This window comes from Balearica regulorum, chromosome 13 (assembly GCF_011004875.1).
Source record: "Balearica regulorum gibbericeps isolate bBalReg1 chromosome 13, bBalReg1.pri, whole genome shotgun sequence".
Taxonomy (NCBI): Eukaryota; Metazoa; Chordata; class Aves; order Gruiformes; family Gruidae; genus Balearica; species Balearica regulorum.
Window position 1 is genome coordinate 18,305,001 of NC_046196.1, and position 20,479 is coordinate 18,325,479.

The 20,479-nt window shown below is 41.1% G+C and overlaps 1 long non-coding RNA gene across 2 annotated transcripts in view; it reads left to right on the top strand.

The window, feature by feature from the left end:
• The window catches only part of LOC142603702 (uncharacterized), a 127,997-nt gene that overhangs the window by 17,187 nt on the left and 90,331 nt on the right, over window positions 1-20,479 (top strand). For both annotated transcript variants that reach the window (XR_012837590.1, XR_012837591.1), the window contains one exon: window positions 6,045-6,271. This is a non-coding gene — a long non-coding RNA (uncharacterized LOC142603702). The remainder of the gene's footprint in view (window positions 1-6,044; window positions 6,272-20,479) is intronic.

A 20,479-nucleotide genomic window follows, 5' to 3' on the forward strand; every position in this document is an offset into this window, starting at 1 on the left:
ATGCAAGGGCTGCACAGGGCTGGATAATGCTGAAATCTCTCCAAAATCCAGCGCAGGTGTCTCCTGCGAGAGGCACCCAGGGCACTGGGAGCGCGGCCGTGCACCTGAGGCTCTCCGCTGGAGCTCAGACTCCTTGGGGTGGGCTGGGGCTGCAGCATTGCCCACCTCTTACGATTCAGCGGGCTCCATGCTGGAACAGAGCCGGAGCTTTGTACAAGTTTTGAGTTCTTATTTTACATTGCAATCAGCGAGCTTCCTTTAAGGGGCTGAACATCATCTTTCCAGCGATTATATTTGGAAACTCTTTGTTTACAACAGGCTCTAATATATGTGGTATCTATCTCAAGGGTTCTTGCTCTGACAAATGTATGATGATTATTTGTTTGGAGAAATGCTCAGTTTACAGCTATTTCTCTTTGCACCTTTGCCTGATCGCAGTCTGTCCTGGGAGAGGTTAAAAACAATCCAGAGCTGTCCAGGTGAGAAAAATTAACTTTTTAACCTTCTGTTTTGTCCAGAGATCTGGGTTAGGCTGAGGTTTAGCCACTGGTGCGGAGGGTTGCAGGCACACTGTGGGGAGGGCTGCGTTTACACCGGTTTGTTCTGTTTGGAAGGGTTTGCAACAAGGTCACTTTATTTTACCCATAGAGGCCATTTCCTATCACTCAGAGTGATGCAGTGACTGCCTGAAGAGAAAAAAGGAATAAGAACTGCTATGGCAGTTTATATTTTTATGGTGCTCTGTTGGTTGTCCCCTTACCCACTGACCACATTCCTTCCAAGATGACTTGATTATCTCCAGGACCTCACAGCATAAATGTCAGTGGAGGATCCCGTAATCCAGGTTTGTTTCCATTTCACATCCCGGAGGATGAGCTTGAGCTTGCAAGCCAAACGTGTTAAAATAGATATCCTCTGCAGAACGGCAAGCATGGGTGATTGCAGGGGGATCTGTTTTGGGGTGGGCAGACCATCATCCTGGGTCTCCCGACTGCGGTTCAGCTCGGCAGGAGGACGGCAGGAAGCTGGCTGTGGCATCCCTGAGGGCTCTGCTGCTCAGGGAAGCACAAGGAGGACAGGCTTTAAAAGAAGAGTGGATACCTGGCCTGGGCCAGCTTTTTAAAGCCAAAATTGTGCTCTGAAAAGCCTGGCTCAATATCCAGTTCAACGTGCTTGAACTTATCTCCCACTGACGTTCACGTTGCTTTCAGAGATGAGGCCAGTGGTGCCTGCCTCAGCACAGGGCTGGGTTTGGTGGGTTGTCTTGGAGCAGCTGTAGTGTATTTCTGGCAAGATACAGTTATAGCTGCATTAAAAAAAGAGAAAAAAAGGAAAAAAAAAGGAACCAAATTCAGATGCTGTGAATGCAGCTCCTGCTTTTGTGTGCCAGCCTGGTGGCTGAGCGCTCAGCTGAGAGGTGAGGAGCAGGGCCTCGGCAGGGTTGGGGTGCCTGCCCAGGGTGGGACCCCGGGGTCAGGGTCGGGGTCTGCCCCAGCACCACAGGGCTGGCACCACCCTACCCCGGGCTGCACCCAGGGGGACGGGGACACCTCACCACAGGTGGCTGCATGGGGGCGGGTGCCACCCCACCCACAGCCCTGCTGCCAACCAATCCCCACACAGAGAGAGCTGCTCTCCACCAATCCTCTGCTTCACCTCATCCCACCCTCTGGCCAATCCCAGTGCTGCCCAATGTATTTAAGCACCCGCCCAGGATAGGCTCCTCAGCGCTGCTGTTGCCCTGGGTGCATTGTGTGTGGCTGTGCCTGTGTGTCCATGTGGGGCCTTCTTCCTGTGTGCCACCAGGCCTGGTGACGCACCAGTGGCCATGGAGCTCCCGTCAGTAGAAAAGCCTGTCCTGACACAGAAGGGGCTGTTGGTGTGCACAGCAGCCTGTGCCCCAGAGTGGGGTTAGGACATGGCTGGGGGAAGTAAGCACCTTCACCTCAAGTGACATGCTGAGTGCAGAGCTGTGCTTAATGCGGTCTTTCTGGTGGTACTGAGGAGAACTGAACTTGCTGAACCTGTAAGTGATTAATCCTTTAACAAGACACCATTGCAGAAGGCACTTGCTGTGGGCTGCTCTGTGGTGGGGCTGTGTGGAGCAGCACTCGGGCTCTCCCTCATGTTACCAGGTGCTATCTCCTACCAGCTGTTGACTCGTGGATCTTCCTTTTCCATGCTCAGCATTAAGTGTCTTCTAGGTCTTGTTCACGTGGAGGTTTTTGGTGAGTGAACATCAGCAAGGTTTTTGCACACACATAGGAAGGGATTACGTGTCACACCGAGTATCCTACCCAATAGAGAGTACAGGTGAAACAGTATTGTGCTCACTCTCAAGGTTAGGGAAATTGAAATAATGGTAGATCTCATGATTCAAGAGGAGAAGGAAGTCAGGTGGCTCTGGGTTGTCAATCCAAAAGTCTGTGTCAAATAGTAAAGGCTGATACAGTAAGTCCTTGATCGTGTGGTCCTCTTATCTCTACCCAGGTGTTTGCTACAACAGAGCTAGTTACTTCCTTAGCTGAGGGAGGGAACGGCAGGTGAGCTGTGGAGATCAAAATCACCAGCATCAGCTCTGCTCAAGTGCTCAGGAACGAGCCTGGAGACAGCAAGTGGCAGAAATGTTGATGTGCAGACATCTGCGTGATTCCAGGCTGTTTAGGAGGAGTGCAGGCTTTCCAGTGAAAAATCATGGTGGCTAAATCCTCAACTCTCCAAAACAAGGTGGAGCCCATAATTACTGGGTGTGTGCAGACTTGAGTAGATACCAGTAGAATACAGTGGGAAACATGAGGAAAATCTGTTTTGAAGCAAAATTATCAACTTTTAGTATTTCCATCATGCAAAATAAGTCTAGAATTCTGACAATATGTGTGATGCTTTCTATAAAATCCCATTTTAATCAGTGATGACAGTTTGACATTTTTCCAGCTGCTTAGAAGCACTAGACAGTCAAGTATCTCAGTAGGGCATGGGTTGGCATGCTGGGATGTATGTAAGCTTTAACTTTCCTCCCACTCAACGACTTACGATGGTATTCGAAGAACGGGGGGGGAAAAGCTTTCTGCAGGTTTCACACTAGCTTATGCCATCTGTGTTTTTTAGCCTTGTCTTGTAAAAGTAAAATCTTTACTTTGAAAGTGTATCCAGATGCTGCCAGCTAATATTATCATTCTCAGTAGCAAGTGAGGATTTTATTTATAAAATGTCCTGGCCTTTGCTGAACAATTCATGGTTCTGCACACTTGAGGGACATATAAATAGCAATTAAAACACGGTTTAGAGTAGCGCTTAGGCTCTTAAAGAAAGTGACATCAATTTAAAGGAAGGGATAATGTGCTGGGCTGGACATCAATCAAAAGGAGGAAAAAAATGTTGTCTAAAGCAGTATTTAAATGATGGGATAAAGCATCTGGGAGAACAGGCTCCACAACACGGGGGCTGGCAGATAAAAGCCACCTGGGTGAGGACACTGTGCTTGATGAGACCACCCATCTCAGGGGTGCCTGCTCCAAAGCCTGCTAAAGGCAACCTGACTTCAGCAGTACTGTCATCAATGTGGCCTTACACCCTGGTGCCTTTGGAGAGAGGTCTCGGTAGGTGAGGGAACAGACATTGTCTGGGGTAGAAGGGAGATAATTTGTTACTTATTTAGCATCTCCTACTGCATCCTAGTCAGATCTCTTATCCTAACCTGCCACATCCTCTCTTAATCTGCCTCAGATATGTCCCCAGCTTTGGTCACTATTGCCACTATTTGGTTGCCATCTCTTCTTCCTTACTGTATTTATCTTCTCAATGTCCTTCTGAAGTAGGAAAACACTGAAAAATCCCTTTTTATAAATGGAAATCTGATGTAAAACGTGCTTGCAGTCCTACCTTCCAAAGCCTTGCAAGGTACGACATTTCCATACACCTCCCAAAGTCTCCGAGTGCCAGGTCTTCACCTTTGCTGTGAACCTTTACGTCATGTGGTTATTTCTGTTGTGTCCTGCCCAATCGCTCTGTCCCTCTGCCTTACTGTTCCTGTCATCTCTTGTTGCATGTTTGTGTTTCCTCCCTTCTGTTTCTCAGTGAAGACCAATCCACTCTCCAGTGTGCAGGTTTTGTGTTTAGATTACACTTTCTGTGGAGCAAGACACAAAGTCTTAGCTCACAGTCCAGTGTGTACACACAGCATCTTGCTACCTCTTGCATAAACAATGAGAATAAATTAGATTCAAATTGTCAGTATTGTAGCAGCACGAGGGTAGGCACATAAAATCAATGATATGGACCTAACCTGCATGCATAGTTGCTGCAATTATGCATAGAAATAATAATTTTGTGGATTGTTAGGGACGTGTAACTTAACATACACTTGCACAACTACTTGGTGTTCACATAGTTTTAAGCACGAATGTACTGTACAATCTGTATGGCACTGGGGATGCTGAAACTGGACTCTCAATCAGAAGCTGTTAATTTATTTTTAGTTAAAGAATTGTGTTGCTGGATTGTTTGGGGAATTCATAAGTGTTGTTTGAAGAGTTTAAAAAACTCACTTCTCCACACCTGAGCCTCATATCTTCCAGCTTCAGATAGGCAATTGGATATATTAATGCTAGCACTATACTTTTATTGAGAGCAGGCATTACATTGAGGAAACAACTATAAATAAGCACAGAATTTGCACCTGCAGATAAAAAGGCTGTTTGAGAAATCGGGACTATGTTCGTTGTTTTTGTTTATTTCTGTACTGAGTGTAATTTTTAAACTAGTTATATGTAGCAGAATGCATGAAAAAAACCAAGACACTTGGCTCAAGGAGTTAGAGATCTAATCAGAATGTTGATGACTTATTTACAAATGTTTTCTCAGCCATGTTGCTTTTCTTTAATTTCTACAGGATATCCTTTTCCTTTAAAGTCTCCAGAAATGATGAGACAGGCTGCTTTTTTGGGGGCTATTTGTTAGGAGGCTGACAAGATGAATTAGTCAAATAATTGCTGCTAAACTCATACAGTACCTGCTATTTAAGGTATTTTGTCTGGATAAATTGTTCTCTGTTAAGGCACAATTATTGTCTCTCAAAAATGCATATTATTTGATACATTTCTATCTACATTCAGACTGCTTATCTTGCCTTTTCTAATATCTTGTGATGTTTTTGTGCACTGCAAGACGTTACTTGGTTTTTGTACTGAAAAATCCATCTTCTCCCCCCCCCCTTCAGATTACAGATCTTCATGGCACAGGGGGAAAAAAAAAGTTCAAATCCTTTATTTGAAAATATTGATTCTGGTGATAATTATCAAAGATTTAGTTCCTTTGACTTTAGATGAACCATTAACCACGTTCCCAGCTCATAAATCCAGTCACTAATGAAAATCTGCACGAGTGAACTCAGACAGAAACTTTGGTGCGTGTCTGCGTGGGTTTTTCCAGTGAGGCTGGAGCAGTGCTTGTACTCGGAGAATCCCCAGGGCTCTGAAGATGATTAATGATAACAAAGCTTTCCCTATTGTGTTAGCGGATAGGAAGGAAGGAAGAGTACTCTAAAAAGAGAGTGCATAGAATTTCTGAGTATTGAAGTTCAGGAGTAGAGTTTAACCCTTTAAAACAGCTACAAAATTTCTTCCAGTTATGCGAGGAGGACGAAATCTATTTTCTTCGTCTTTGTAAAATCTGCCTACTGGCTGCATTAACAGATCTCTACACCAAGTATGTGCAGAGGGAAACCAATGCACTGAGATGTAGCAACGTTTTCAGAGGAGTTGGGCTGCTTGCAATATAACAAAGTTAGGCACACCCACAATCCACTTAGGTTTAGCTTTTTGAAATGTGTTAGAGATTTCTGCTAATGGGTTTTCCCTGTGGGCAGCATTACCAACCTGATTATACAGGTTTTAAGAAACTCTCTTAGGAAGATTCTTTTTCATCATAAGTTTTGACATTGACCTACTAAACTGGGTAATTTAGCATTTTATTTTCTAAGAATGAAAAAGAAAATTGAATATTTCATGACAAGAGAGGGATTATAGTAACGCTGTTCTTTATAGGAAACCTATCATGTCCGGGGGCCAGATCATGCTTCTGAGATCTGTACATCTACATGAAGATCTCGATGCCTGCTTTCAAAACAGCAACTGGAGTACTTTGGTTGTGATACCCACCCCAATTACTTGCTGTGAAAGCTTCTTCCACATGTGCTTGTGAATATAGCTTGAAGATGGAGCTGAGAGGTGAACAACATGCACCTTCCTACCAGAAGAGTTTCATTGAAAAGGTAATACATTTGCAAATCACATTAATCTTTGTAGGGACCTTCTATCTCAATAAAAGCCAGGAGATTGGGGCAAAGATGGATTTGGTTGGCTGTGGCAATCTGGGGCCTCTGAACGGAGAGCTTTTGCCTCCCAAATCTCAAAGTTCCTCCAGGGTTAGGAGCTGCTTTTGAACAGAGGTGGAGAACAAACCTTTGCCTTCTCCCCCTCTGACACATTGCAAGAGAATCTTCGTGAAGAAATTTTGGCGGAGATTGCATCACAAAAAGCCCACTCCTAAAGCTAACTGGGAGGCTGTGGCAATTTAGCCCTAGTGATTTAATTGCTATGTTCCTTCAATAGCAATTGTTCCTTTCCATTAAGGGGTACCAAATGCAACCTGATTATTAGTTGGCTGAAAACCAGGAATGCTTTGTTTCACTAAGACATGTTACCTGATACACTGGAGCTGGGATTCCATTAAAAAACGTACTGGGAATTTTTAAACTGGTTTTATAGCAGATAAATTTTATAAAAATATTTCCTTTAAAAATATTCAGATGCTGTAGTACTTGGCCAGCTCTCCTGCTATGTTGTGGTTTAAAATAGTTCATTTGCCCACTCCAACCCTTCAGTCTTACATATCTGGGCACAATTCTTGTTGTCTGTGCAAAACAGTATTTTACAAAAGTGTTGTTCAGTACCTGCTTTGAGCTTTAGAGTGAAATATTCAAAGTTGTACTTGCAAGAAATCTGTTTGGTAGTCATTGTTTTACCACATTTACTAATTTGCTACTATTGTTGGGCATGGAGTTAGAGTATTGCTAACCCTCTAGCTGATCCCAGAGAAAAGTAATGACTTGTTGGGATTGTGATATTTGATAGTTTCCTTCCTTTCAGTCCCTTTATCTTTCTATATTCTCCTCCTTTCTCTACTTGACTTTACACTCTGGAGTGTCCAGAGTTGGAGGACGTCCAAGCACAGCAGCACACTGAGGCTGCGTGGTGATTCGGTGGTCAGGCGGGGAAGGGGGGAAACCATCCCCAAAGAACGTCCAGAAAAATAACAAAATAACACAGTGTTCACTCTGGGTGTGCGCGTTCACATATGACCATCCTCATCTGACTGCGTTATTGATGCACATGTGGAAAATACCACGTACATGGCAGAGGTATACATCTTGCTCTTCAGTAATTTTCTAAAAATAGCCTGGAAAAAAATACTTACCATTTCTGTGATGCCCGTTTATAATGTCTCAGAGTACTTTTCCAATGTGACTTTAGTCTTAAAGTAGAATTCAAGCCAGGAGCAGCTCAGCTGAGGCTTTTTGTTCTACTTTTGGGGTTTACATGAGTGCCAGTTACCAGAGTTGCCACTGATGACTGAATCCCACATGTGGCCAGGTCCTTCGGTTTGCAGCATTCTCTGCCTCAAATGTAGGGTTAAGATTTCTTCCTGTGCTCTGACCCCGTTATGGTAGGTAAACAGGCTGGAGCCGCATAAAAGGGCTGGAAGCCCCGTTCCGGGCCGGGGGAGAATTCCCTCGGCGCAGGCCCCGCAGAAGACGGCAGTAAGGCACCGCGCAGACTCTCCCCCAGATGTCTGGTACCTTTGGTATGCAAATAGGGGGGACCCTGATAGACGGCCAGCACGGCTCCTTTCAAGTCCTCCTTTAGTTCCTGCTGTGTGTCTTTCCCCTCTTACTGCAGAGAGAAGAACGCTCTAGTTTTGTTATGTTTAAATTACACTATCTTTTATATTAGGACAGATCAAAAACTAACACCCAAACCATTTTCAGTTCATGTAGCTATATAAGCAACTGTCTCATAATTGAAGTATTTAATTAAAATGTACGTATGCCCTCAACAAAAGAAAAATTGTTCTGTAGCATTGCGGCTAGCGTGAAGTTTATATGAGACAACATTCAGAGATTTCTCAGTCACTTACTATATGAAAGCAGTTCCAATCCCACCTTTAAAAAAAACCCACAAAATTCTTCACATAAATAAATATTCCACTTGCATAATTTATAAATTACTTTGGTTAAAATGTTAAATTGCCAAGAAGTCTGACTGCAACTGGTCTGGTTCTTCTTTTTTATATACATATTAAAAAAATAGAAAAAGAGAATGTTGAAACAGCTGAGGTTGGTTTGGTTGAGGGTTAATGTTTGGCTAAGAAGCCTCCAAGGAAAACTGAAGTGCTGAATGAACACCACTCTATGGTAATTAGTGAGTGGTATTTTTCCCTTGGAGTCAGTTTCTGAATCAATGTTATAGCTAGTGATGGAAACGGGGAGGGACACCGGATGGAGAACATGATAACTTTCTCAGTGAGATGTAATGTTGAGATTGTGGCCATTTCATTAAGGATACATAGGTGCTTCTAGCAGAAGGAATGCAAGTTTTGTTGTCTTGGCCAGAGTTTGAGCAATTAGTTTAAGTTATAGCTACTTAATTTTTTTCCTGGGTTTTTTTCATATCCTCAACTCATATATGGTATTGTGTTGCCATATTAAATGGTTGCTGTCTTGCAAGCTTGGGATACCTGAATTCAGTGGTTGGTAAAATATTCCCTGCTTATGTAGTTCAGTCTGTAGAGTCTGTGAAGCACTTTAGGATCTCTGAAAACACTTTAGAATCTCTGAATAAATATTGGTCATTATATTGAACTTTGAAAAGTACTTTTCTGCACATAAATAGACTACTTATCTTCAAAGATCTGTGAAATAGTATACATCCTAACTATCAGTATGTATCCTAGAAGGACTTGTCAGCATGTATACTAGGAGATCAAATGGTAAGACTGTTTTACTCAGTTCTTTGGCTTCCACTACAAACACATATATAGTATCTAGACCTGATATGGCAGTTGTAGAAAACAGTAAAGCAGTTGGAGTTCTACTTCTCTTCTTACAGCAATTCCTTGGACATGTTTTTAAGGTCTGATAGTGTAAATCGCATTGTAGGATTGTTTCTTTCACTTAGTTAACTCAGCTTGGAAGAGATCAGTATTTTATGCCATATTATATCTGTGACGTAAAAAAAGGTGGTGGTCTCGGTCAAGAGGCTGTGAACATGGGAAGAATCACTGCAGTGCGTGATTCCTTGGCTTCCAGTGTGGGAAGCTCATGGCTGTAGAGGATATGACTCCTTTCCACCCCTTTGAAAGGTATTACTGTGATTAAAGGCTCAGAATAAAATATAATTGAGGGAGTTTCAATCTTCAATGTTGATATTTTTTCTGCTGTTTGTATAGTTTCATTTTCCTGCTGCTTCAAAAAGAACTTGTTCTTTAAATAATATATAAGTGGAATCAGTTCTCAAGACAGAAATGTCATTTGCTTTTTAAAAAGCTATGGCAGTCACCAAATTTCAAAATGTGTAACTGAACATGATGCATTTTTTTCAGAATTGCTTTTCAAATGGTGTAATTGTGTAATAAGTCAGTATAAACTAGTGAAAGAACTGTGAATGTCTTTCGCTGTCCCTTCTAGAACTGTCAATCAGCTAAAGGCTTGACATTTTTTTGGACAGAAAAGTGTTTTGAGTGGAAAAAAATGCTTTTTCACTAAATAGAAATTTTAACAAAATTGTATTTAAAATGTTGGGATTTTTGCTGAAAATCCAAACATCATATCATAACCTTTTAGGAAATACAAGTGTTTACAAATAATGAATGTGCAGTGGGAAAATGCTCCAAAATACAAGTGTTTTGAGCCTGCCTTTCCCAGAGCTTATCTCCTGAATAGCTTCTAAGCAAGGAAGGTGTGGTCCAGCCTCATGTGGCAGTTTGAAGGCTGATAGAGGGTGGCCTTGTAATGAAACCAGCCAGCTCCCTCAGGACCTTTGGAGGCATCTGAGATGGTCCCATGGACCTGTATGAGTCTTGAGAAACTGCTCACTTGTCCCTAACCAGAAAGCCCTTGCTATTGTGTGGTGCTGTTTTTGAATAGAGCCCCTACTTTAGCCAAATACCAACAGTTTGGATTAAAGATGGCCATATTTTGAAACCAAAATGAGGGAAAAGCAATAATTATTTTACATGGAATTAGCTAATTTAAGAATATATAGCATGTGTGGGTTTTTGGAGGTGTCAGGCTTTGTTTTTTTATAGACAAAGTGTGCCCACTGAGAGAACTCCTGGGGCTCTGGAACAGAGTGCAGAAGACCTGTGTATATCAGTGAGGTCAGGTTTTCTCCAGAGTGTTGTCTTTATGGCTGTGACAGCTTCTCACCATCTTTAGGGTTATGCCTTCACTGCTGGTCCTTGGGATGCTGTATTTACTCTTGCTTTTTTGGAGGTAGGCTGAGGTTATATTACGGTATGCTAGGCATTGGTTTGGCAGGGTGCTCAAACTGATGCTTCACTTTTAGGTCCATTGAGGTGTTTGAGAATTAGCGGCTTTTAGGGAATATGTCGCATGCTTAAAACGAGGCATATGTGAAGCAGTGGGTTAGCTAAGGCTGTAGATCAGGTCTTGTGTATTGTGGCTGCGGACTGTTCTTTCCATCTATTAAAGTGATATCCTGTTTTCCCAAGAATATCATATTTAGGAGACAGCTAGTCAAGAATTCTTCTAAGTAAAAGACCTTTTTTTCTGTACTTCACATAGTACCAGTTCAGTGAGATAAAAATAGTACAGAAAACAAATTAAACTTACAAATGAGAGGATATTAGAGTTTGGTCATCTTAGAAGTTGGTATTGGCCTTTTTTCTGAGAGATTATTTTATTTTTGTTTTGGTTTTTTTTCTTTTATTGATTTTTTTTTTCCCCCTCAATGTTGCCAAGGTTTCTCACTGTTTTCTTGTTGCTTTCTCATAAAACTCTCCACAATTCTTAAGGGAAACATTCTCATTAAGGTCGCAGTGGTAAAAGAAATCTTTATGGCAAGGTTAAGAAGAATTTCTAATGTTTTGGAGGTATTTTTTGAGGCAATTTATCCTTACAGTGGGCATTTAAAACTAAAATAAAGCTCAGAGTAATAAGACCCATTCTTTTCCACCAAACCATAGAGAGTCCTGGACTTCAACAGGGAATGATACATGAAACCATTGAAAATACTGTAGAAGAACAGTAAAACCAACTTTCCAAATGGAGAAGGAGTTTTAAAGCCTTGTCTAAACACAAGTTTTACTACTTTTAACTTTGCTGATAATTACTTTGATACAAATGTGCTGATATTTCCCATACACAAGAGTGGAAAAAGTGCTTACCCGCATGGAGGAGTGACTGCCAAATAGCTTTGGTGTTCACCCTGCTCCCCCAAGCAGACACAGGCTACATTTAGACTAGGAAATTAAACAGTGCTGAGGAGCGTTCCTGAGTGCTGGCACATGGAAAGCCATGTGGGGAAGTTCTCAGGAGGGTTCTCAGTGGGCTTTTGATGACCACGAGCCACGCTGTGCTGAAGCCCCCTGCCCATGGCTGGGAGCTCGAGCTTGCCTGTTTGCTCTGACAGTGAGGAGACGTGAGCTCTTTGGTGCCATCCAGCCTTGGTGCCCTGGAGTATTCCCTAGCACATTTAATTTGTTTTACTGGTAAGGCTACTAGATGTAGAGTACGTTTGTGTGAAGTGGTTTGCTCTCTTTTTGCATAAGAGTAAGCTACCTCACCTTATATGAACATGCAATAATTAGTGTGGAGTTAATAGTACGCCTGAATACTGCAGCATATTATACAGTCACATTACCACGTAGGCCAGCCTTAAGTTGTACAAAAGTAGGGCATGTTTACACTGCTGTTACTATATCAACACTATAGCTTGTACTACACTGGGTTACAAATACCTGTGCTGTAACACATATAACTAGATGAGCGTGCAAATGCGTGAAGCTGGCCTCAGCTGTAATGAACTGTGAAGAGGATAGTAGAATATACCAGTGATGACTACAAAATGGACTTACTGTCTGAAAGTCCAGCAGATCTGCAGGGATTCAGTATGATATTAGTTATTTTTTTTAAATATTCAAAACATATCTAAGTACATTATTTAAGAACCTTTTTTTTCTGTATAAATTAATTTGTATTCACAGAGCAGCTTTGCCGCAGCAGACTGAACTTCAGGACACCACAGATTTTCACAGTATGTGCTATACGTTAAGGTGCCTTTCAGAACTTTTTAGCTGGCTTTCTCCTGGTTCCCACCAACTGAATTACACTACAATTCCCTTTATGTTACTTTCTTGTGTAATGAGCTGATGAGGTGTCCAAAGAGGTAGAAAAGAGATGCCGTCACTGGGTAGCTGTCCAGCTCCTTTCAAGCCATCAACAAGCGCTTTATGTACTGCTCCAAATGTGCTCTACAAACCACAGCTTGGAGCTGTTGCCCAGAGGCTCAGAGCCTACATGTTTAAGACTTAATAGTGAGATTCTCGAAAGATTTATAGAATTAGAAGCAAATAAGTGGTGTATAGATGTATGCGTGTGTGTAGACACAAAGATGTAGGTACAGGGTTTCCAAAATCTGTAGGTCAGTCTAAAGCCAATTAGTCATTTAATAAGCAGTGACAAAGGAGGGAGGGAGGGAACAGCAAAATACAGTCCCTTTCACCTGTCGTTCTCAGGTCACTTTATAAATGTGGCTAATCAAATTTCTTCACATACTTGTAAAGTTAGTACAAGGGCAAGGTTTAAGCAATATACATGGATTCATTATCCTAATGTGATGGCACAGATATTAAAAAAAAAAAAGTAAAAAAATGAAATCTCCATGAAGTCTCTTTTCTCTGAGGATATTACCACATAAGAGCCAACATGATTCTGGTCCAAAGCAGGAGAGGAAGAAAGTGAAGATCAACAATACCTTTGACTTTTGAATTCCTCTGAGACTTTTAAAATTCTATAATCCTGTTTGCAATTGAAACTTAATTTCTTGACTTTAGCAGTCATACATCTTTTGTTAAATGTAGTCAGAAGTGTTTATATCTGTCTTTGTGGGGATCCATATTTATCCTTCAGTATTAATGACATAAACTTATTTTTTAGTAATTGCTGCAGAGCCTACTTGGGATCTGCAAACTGGCTGGCAAGCTTTCTGTTTCTTGTGTTTTGACCAGCGATAAAGACTTTTATCATCTGAATTCAGCTGCCAGCTCTGTTGATAACAAGCAAAGTGGACTTTCATTGGTGTCAGTCCTGCACAGCTCAGGGGTTCTGCAGTGCCAGCTCTCCTTGCCTCTGTGCAGGGGTGACTGCAGAGGTGTGCACTGACAAAGTGTTGATACCAGGGTGATTTTTTTTCCCTAAGAGGTAGGCAGAGCTGTACAATTGGAATTGGTTGAGACCTGAGGTTTCTAATCCAAAGTCTGCTAGCAACAACAATAGAGTTCCCATTTAGTCTGATGGGGTTTAGTCTTAGTCACTGTGTCCATCTGGCAATGGTGGTGCTTCAGTTTCTTCCCCCTGTCCTTCCAGAACGGGGCTGAGTGAGCAGAGTGGTGTGTGGGAGTAACAGCACTTGTATTTAGTGAGACACATGAAACCACAGCAGGAGTTGAATTCTTCCAAGTTCACCAACTGCAGGTTGAAGAGCAGATTTTTTTTTTTACCCAGGTTGGATGGAACCCTGGGTAAAAAACAGATAATCTCTGTGAACATGTCAAGAAATTGGGTCTGCTTTCTACAACTTTCTGGCTAGTTTCTGTCTGACATGTCGCCTAACAAGTGAATATAGTGACTGATGGTTCTCTGAAGCATCTTGGTAGTACAGCTCTCCCTCTGCAGCATGATGTTACTGCACTGCTGACTGTCTGAATCTACGCTTGCTATTTAGGATGGTAAACAAACAATTGTTTGGCTGGTAATTGCCAAGCCCCTCTCCCCCAGAATGGATTCTGACACCTCTTTGGGTTTGGAGACCTATAATACAGGTGCTTTTCTCTCAACAGTTAGTATTGCTTGGAATTTGGATTTAGAGCTACATCTGGAGGGAAAGACTTTCTTGGTAAGGATTTATTCAGTCTGTCAACGCACAACACTGGGAAGCTGCCTCTGGAACAGTTACTTGTGAAAGAGCGTGCCCAAAAAAGTGCCTCTTGGTGTGCTTTTTGGTTAAAACACTGAATGGCTATCTGAGCAGGGTATGTGTTTTGCTTTTACCCCATAAGAGCCAAGGAACAGCTTTTCAGGCGGTACGTGCTGTGTGCTAGCCAAATGTGCCACAGCTGGGCCTGAGCACTATTGTTTGGTGACAAGCTGGAGGCTGGCTTAAAAACAAGGGTGATCTTCCACGAAACTTCTTTAAGGAGAGTGGCTTGATCATGCACCATGTGAAGCAGAATAAAAACAGCTCTTCAGTGTCAACAGAGCACTCAGTTGTGGATGGGATAAGTTAAAGCCTTGTCTGAGACTATTTAATAAGAGACTAATTGTAGTTGTGCTGTTGGTAGCTCACTGATTTCATTCTGTGACTGTAATCTGTGAGGAGCATCACAGTCATTAAAACACATTGGTACTCTGCTAATAGTTAGTGAAGAATTGCACTCCAATAAAAATACAGTGTTGAAACAATAGAACAATAATTCATCCAGTGTAGTGTCTCACGGGGATTATAGTTGAATATGTTTGTTTCTCATTTTGAGCACATTCACTGAAATTTGCAACTGTAGATTAGCAGATGGTTACAACAAACTAAGAACATCTATGTCATATGCACTTAATCATGGATTGCTACGTGGGCAGAGCTTGTGCATGGGCATACATCAAAGCTGATATCTATCTATGTTGTAATGTATTCCTCCACATGACCATATCCAATACATGATACTTATTATTCCATTAGTACCCAAACCACAAACCCTTTCCAATATCAGTCTGTGAAGATGCAAATAGCTGCATACTTTGTTTTATTAAGGATCAGCCATTAGGAGGTCACTGGTTAAAAGTCCGAAGATCATTAGAGGGATTTTTAAAAAAATAAACAGCTGTTGTCATATATCTTGAAGAGTTTCTGTTGTACTGATGCGATTTTTATCTGTGGTGATGATGTTGTCATGGGAACATATGCACAAGGGAATTAAATGATGTCAGGAAAAGTGTAAATGATGCAAACACACCTCATTTGAAATGTTAATTACCACCCTTCCCGCTACTCCAAAGAACAGTTCAATTTTATTTCAGAGGTAGGGAAAAATATGACACTTTTGTCTAGCAATAAGTAGCTTACATTGTTGTACCAAAGTGAGTATGAGTCAGTGAGTTAATCTGCATTGGCAGCATTTGCACTGGGGACCATCTGCAGCCCTGCTTGTCTGAGCATCAGTAATATTCCTCTGTGAATATCTCATCTTGATGGTCAGGGGATGCAGGCAGCCTCTTTAAAGAGTTCCATAAATGCTTATAATTGCTGCATTAAACTTCAGTTTATTATTTTCTCCAGGTGCAGGTATGCGGATGATATGAAACCCCACTGCATTTACATACAAATTGAAGATTTTTATTAATCAGCCCGGTAACAGGAATCAAACAGCAACACTCCATCAGGTCCTTAAATACATTTGGTGACATTTTTACCATGCATTAGCATGATAGGGCAAGCAGAATATAATGTACCAATGATTGCTTTTCCATTGAAAGCACAAACGGTTTCATTTTTCCTGTCATCTCAAATAAGTGTTAAAGAGGGTTTGGAGGCTATTGTGTACGTTCCGTATGCTAGGGACTTACAAACACTGATGGCCACATTAAATAACCATTAGTGGCTCGGCTTAGATCATTGCAACATCCCTCCTCTTCAGAATTTATTCTTTGATTTAAAGTGAAAGCAATCTGTGACTGCTTTCATAAAGTCCTTCGGCTCCCTCCATTTTTTTTTTCCTCAAACAAAATGCATTACAACAGTAATTTTATGACTGTTAAGATAACTGCCGTTAACAAGCACTTAATTAAAATGTACAATAAATAGCAGGCTGCAGTCTTATCTCCTCTCATGAGCTCCCAGCAGCCTGAGACTCCAATGCACAGCCCTGCTGTTCCTCGGCTTGTTTGCAGATTAATTGCTTTTCTGTCTGGCAAAAGCTGCTTCTCCTTCAGCCAGATCGTAAATGACCAGATAGGGACTTTATCAATCAAGCTACTACTTTCTGTGATCACTTCCATTCAACACCTTCTGAATTTCGCATTGAGAGGAACAGAAGTTATAGAGATAGGATTTAACATCTTAGTTTTTGTGTGCTTGGAATTTACGATAGTGCTGTCACCATTTGACACTGTTAATCTTTACGTACAATACCCTTGGAGCAAGGCTGGTTTTGTTCCTGAGCTGGAACTATCCCTTGTAAGAATTGTGAAGAATACATATGAAACACAACTGAGATGCTCTCCATAGTGCAAGGTTACATCTCTTCCGTAATCTGTATGCACTTGCTGATGTGGCTCAGCATCTCTCTGTAACCTTGGATCCTGACCAAGTTAGCAGTTTACAGTTATATTAATTGAGTTCTTGTTTTCTTGTGATTACGTATCATTTATATGGGGGCAGTTGTCTGGAGGCCTCAGCCATGGATAAGCGCCCCGGTTTGCTAGGTGCTTAACGTGCTTTCAATGAAAACCTAATTATGGTCAAAGCAGGTTTTGTAAAACCAGAAGTTAGAGTTTCCCTATTTAGACTTTGTCTATCACCAAAACCCTAGTGCATATAGATTTTTGGGAAATGCAGCTGTTTGCAGATGAGTTGTGATTTCTGAATTTAATAAGATTATCTAAACAAGTCTAATCACAGTAGAAATGCTATTCTTTTTACCAAAAGGCTTTAGAGAACGACTACTCCTGCTACTTGCAGAATACCCAAGTGTTACAAAATGTAAGTATGATACCAGAGTGCAAATGTACTATAGTCCACTTTTGAAATGCAATCCTTGAACTGCAGTAGGTATGTTGTTTTCTTGTTACCTGCTCAGAATATAAACAAATCTCTAATTTACCAGGTTTATCGCACATGCTGAGCGAAGGGAATGGCTTCCATTTGGAGTTCTAAACATGCACCGTATGGTAACTTCGAAAATACACTATATTAACTTAAGGCTGGCTTCTGAATACACATGAAGCTGCAGTGTTAAACGTAATTTGTGTAGCTGCTTCAGTGTCATCACTAAGGTCAGTCATCTTAAACTGAACCAAGATACTCGCCCCCCCACCTGCTCCTTGCACGCTATTATGTGAATGCAGCAGCCCTGTGAACGTTTTGTTGTTGTTTATTTGGGTTTTTTTCCCCCTACTGCCAGTCAGAGAGGCAAGGGACTTTCCTCGTGGAAGAACGTATGCTTAGGAGAGCCAGAACGCAGGAGTTCCCTGACAGCAGTGTGTAGATTGATGTTAGCAACCTCTAAGGACATTTTGACCATCTTTGCAAAGGGTCTTTTCCTGACTGATCTCCTCCGAGTGGTCTGCTCGGAGCTTCATTCTTCAAATACATCACCAAGAGCTAATTGTAAATGAAAGAAAAGGAGAGTAGTCCTTACTACACTCCTGTTGGCAAATGTGCTCTCAGCCCATGAGCAAATTCATCAAGGGACTGGAGGAGTCGGAGTGTTGGGGTGAGTGGTGCACAGTGGAAGAACAAACCTCAAAGAAATGGGGGTGTTCTCGAGGCACAGGAATGGAGAAGCTGCTGATAAAGAGTTGCTATAAAGCTGCTAAAGAAGAAAATACTCAACTGTTTGGAATCCTCCAAGCTATTTGTCATGGTCACTACACTGCTACCACTTAAATAAGCAAACAAACAAGCACAAAAGATAAAGACAAGAAATAATCACTGAGCATATCAGCAAGAAGAGAATGCAGCCCTGTGAAGATAGTAAAATTACATACATAGGTCAAACCAATTTGCACTGTAATCCTGCTGCAGCTGGGTAGCCCCAGTGTTACACGTGTATGCATGGACGTTTGCAGCCCTAATGTGGTTATGACAGAGAAATGTTATTATCAAGGTGCTTACGTGCATGAGGGTCAGAGCAGCGTTTAACATCTCATACCTGTAACCATTAGGCGAGCAGACAGATTCACAGAATGCTCCTTTGAAGGAGGGAGATACACCATAAACTACTGTGTTTCTGTATTTTTATATTTTTCTTATTTAAAGTGGGTTTATTCTTAAACTAGGCTTTGCAGTTACACAGTACTCATTTTCCCATGGTATCTGTACATTTGAAATTCTGAGTTCTTACCAGTTTTCCCCTCTGCTTTTACATGTCAGTAAACATGGGCTGTTTTACTTTTGGGCACCTGCTCTCTTGAAAGAAAATTTCTGCTTAAAGTTCAGTCGGTGCTTAATTTTGTTGAGTTGGCATTTATGTCTTATGCTAGTAATGGGCTGAGCTTTCTTGATGAGATTGTGTTCATTTCAGACTCTTTTCAGAAAATTTGTTCAAATATTTGGTACCTTTCTTCTAATGATGTGTCATTCGTGAAAACTTTGTCCTGAAAAATGAAATGACTCAATATAGACTGAACTTTTTCAGATAATTTCAAACACACTTGAATACTGGTTCAAAAAACTGTTTGTTGCGTAAACCACATTTCTATGCAATTTGCTGTAGGTTTCTTTGCAGGTGGGAGAGAAGAATGCTAAGGACTAATGGGGCAGGCCCAATAACAGAGTACAGCCATGGCTGATTAATCCAAATCATGTCACTCTACTAGCTATAGCATGCATATTTTAATTTTTTTTATTACTTAAGAATTTATTTTGAAATTATGCTGATTGAAAAAGGTCATATTTCCATCACTACCTACATTAATTCAACCTTGTAAAATTTACTTCACCCACTCAGCTGGGTGGAGTGATTTTTTTTTTAATGGATGAGCAGATGTTATAGCTGAGCTGTCAATTTTTATATTACTTCATTAATTTATTCACGAGAAATGTTTTAATCCCAAACACTCTACTGTGAACAAGTGGCGAGATTCCTGGGCTCTGTGACACCCTGTAAATTCAGTGATATCTTCTTCACATTCTGCAATGGAGACATTCTCAAATCTGATATAAGGAAATGTACTGAATATTGTTGTATTTTGACATTGTGTTTAGCATGATGGTCTTTGCTAGTTCAGCTGAATGAAGCAGTCTTTAACTGTGTAAATCAGTGTAGCTCCATATAAGTCAATGAAATAATTCAGCAGATGAGATTTTCTTGTTCTCTTGCAATGTTTTCATTTTAGCCCTCATAATGATCTTTATTCTCTCTGTCTCTGTCATCGCATGGCAAGGATGCAATCCCAAGGTACAGAGATTTCTAGTTACCCTAATTTATTTTATACAATCCCATGGGGTCTTTTAAATTATTATTTATTTACTTAATATATTCATCCTCAGTTTGTGGAAATACCTTATAGCAGTTATGGTAGGGAATGCTAGATGATTGGGTGCTCAAGAGAAACACGAATGAGAATTTTGAAACTTGAGGGAGGTGAAACAGTTTTGGACTGTGGCATTAGTGCATTGACTAAATACTTCTGCTACATGGAGAAGTAGGTATTGGGAAATACTGGGCTTTCTTTAGGTTTTGTAGTTGTCAGTGAACATGTCTTCATGTAATAAATGTACATTTTAAAGATGATTTTCACAGTTGAAATAGCTGAAATAGCTATCAAAAATAGCTGTATTTTCTTTTTAAATTTTTTTTTTTTTGCAAGCTAACATCCTGGATTAGAGCTGCGCTGTAAGTAGCCAGCCCTGTGATGGGTTTTGCTGTAGAGCAGTGCACAAACATGTGATGTAGCACAGTTGCTGGGAAACTTGGATGCATAGCGCACTTGGTATGGTGATGACAGCTTTTTTAGCTCTACAAGGACAGAGCTACATACTGCACAACCTCCAAGTATGTATTCAGAGCCCTACTCAGCACTGCTGATGGCATTGTGGAAAACCAAAAATACCCTTCTTAATGCAGCCGGTGTTGAGAACTTCATTTCCTTAAAAAGAAATCTGGAAGACTTCCCAGATTATATATGTGTGCCTCTAACTTCAGAAGATATGACCGTACTAAGAGACTATGAGTAAAATTAATACTAGAGGGCTTTCTTGTTCTCCTCTAATTTTCTCATTTTAGTCCTCCTAATGATCTTGGTTCTTTCTCTCTCCATCATCACATAACAGGGGCACAAATCCTAAGGGAAAATAAATCTGTACATTGACTCCTAGTTGGCTCAAGATCATGTTATCTGGGGCTGATGTACAACAAATGGTGAACTTGGGTAGACTAACTGAATTCTCATTGAGAAGAGAAACTA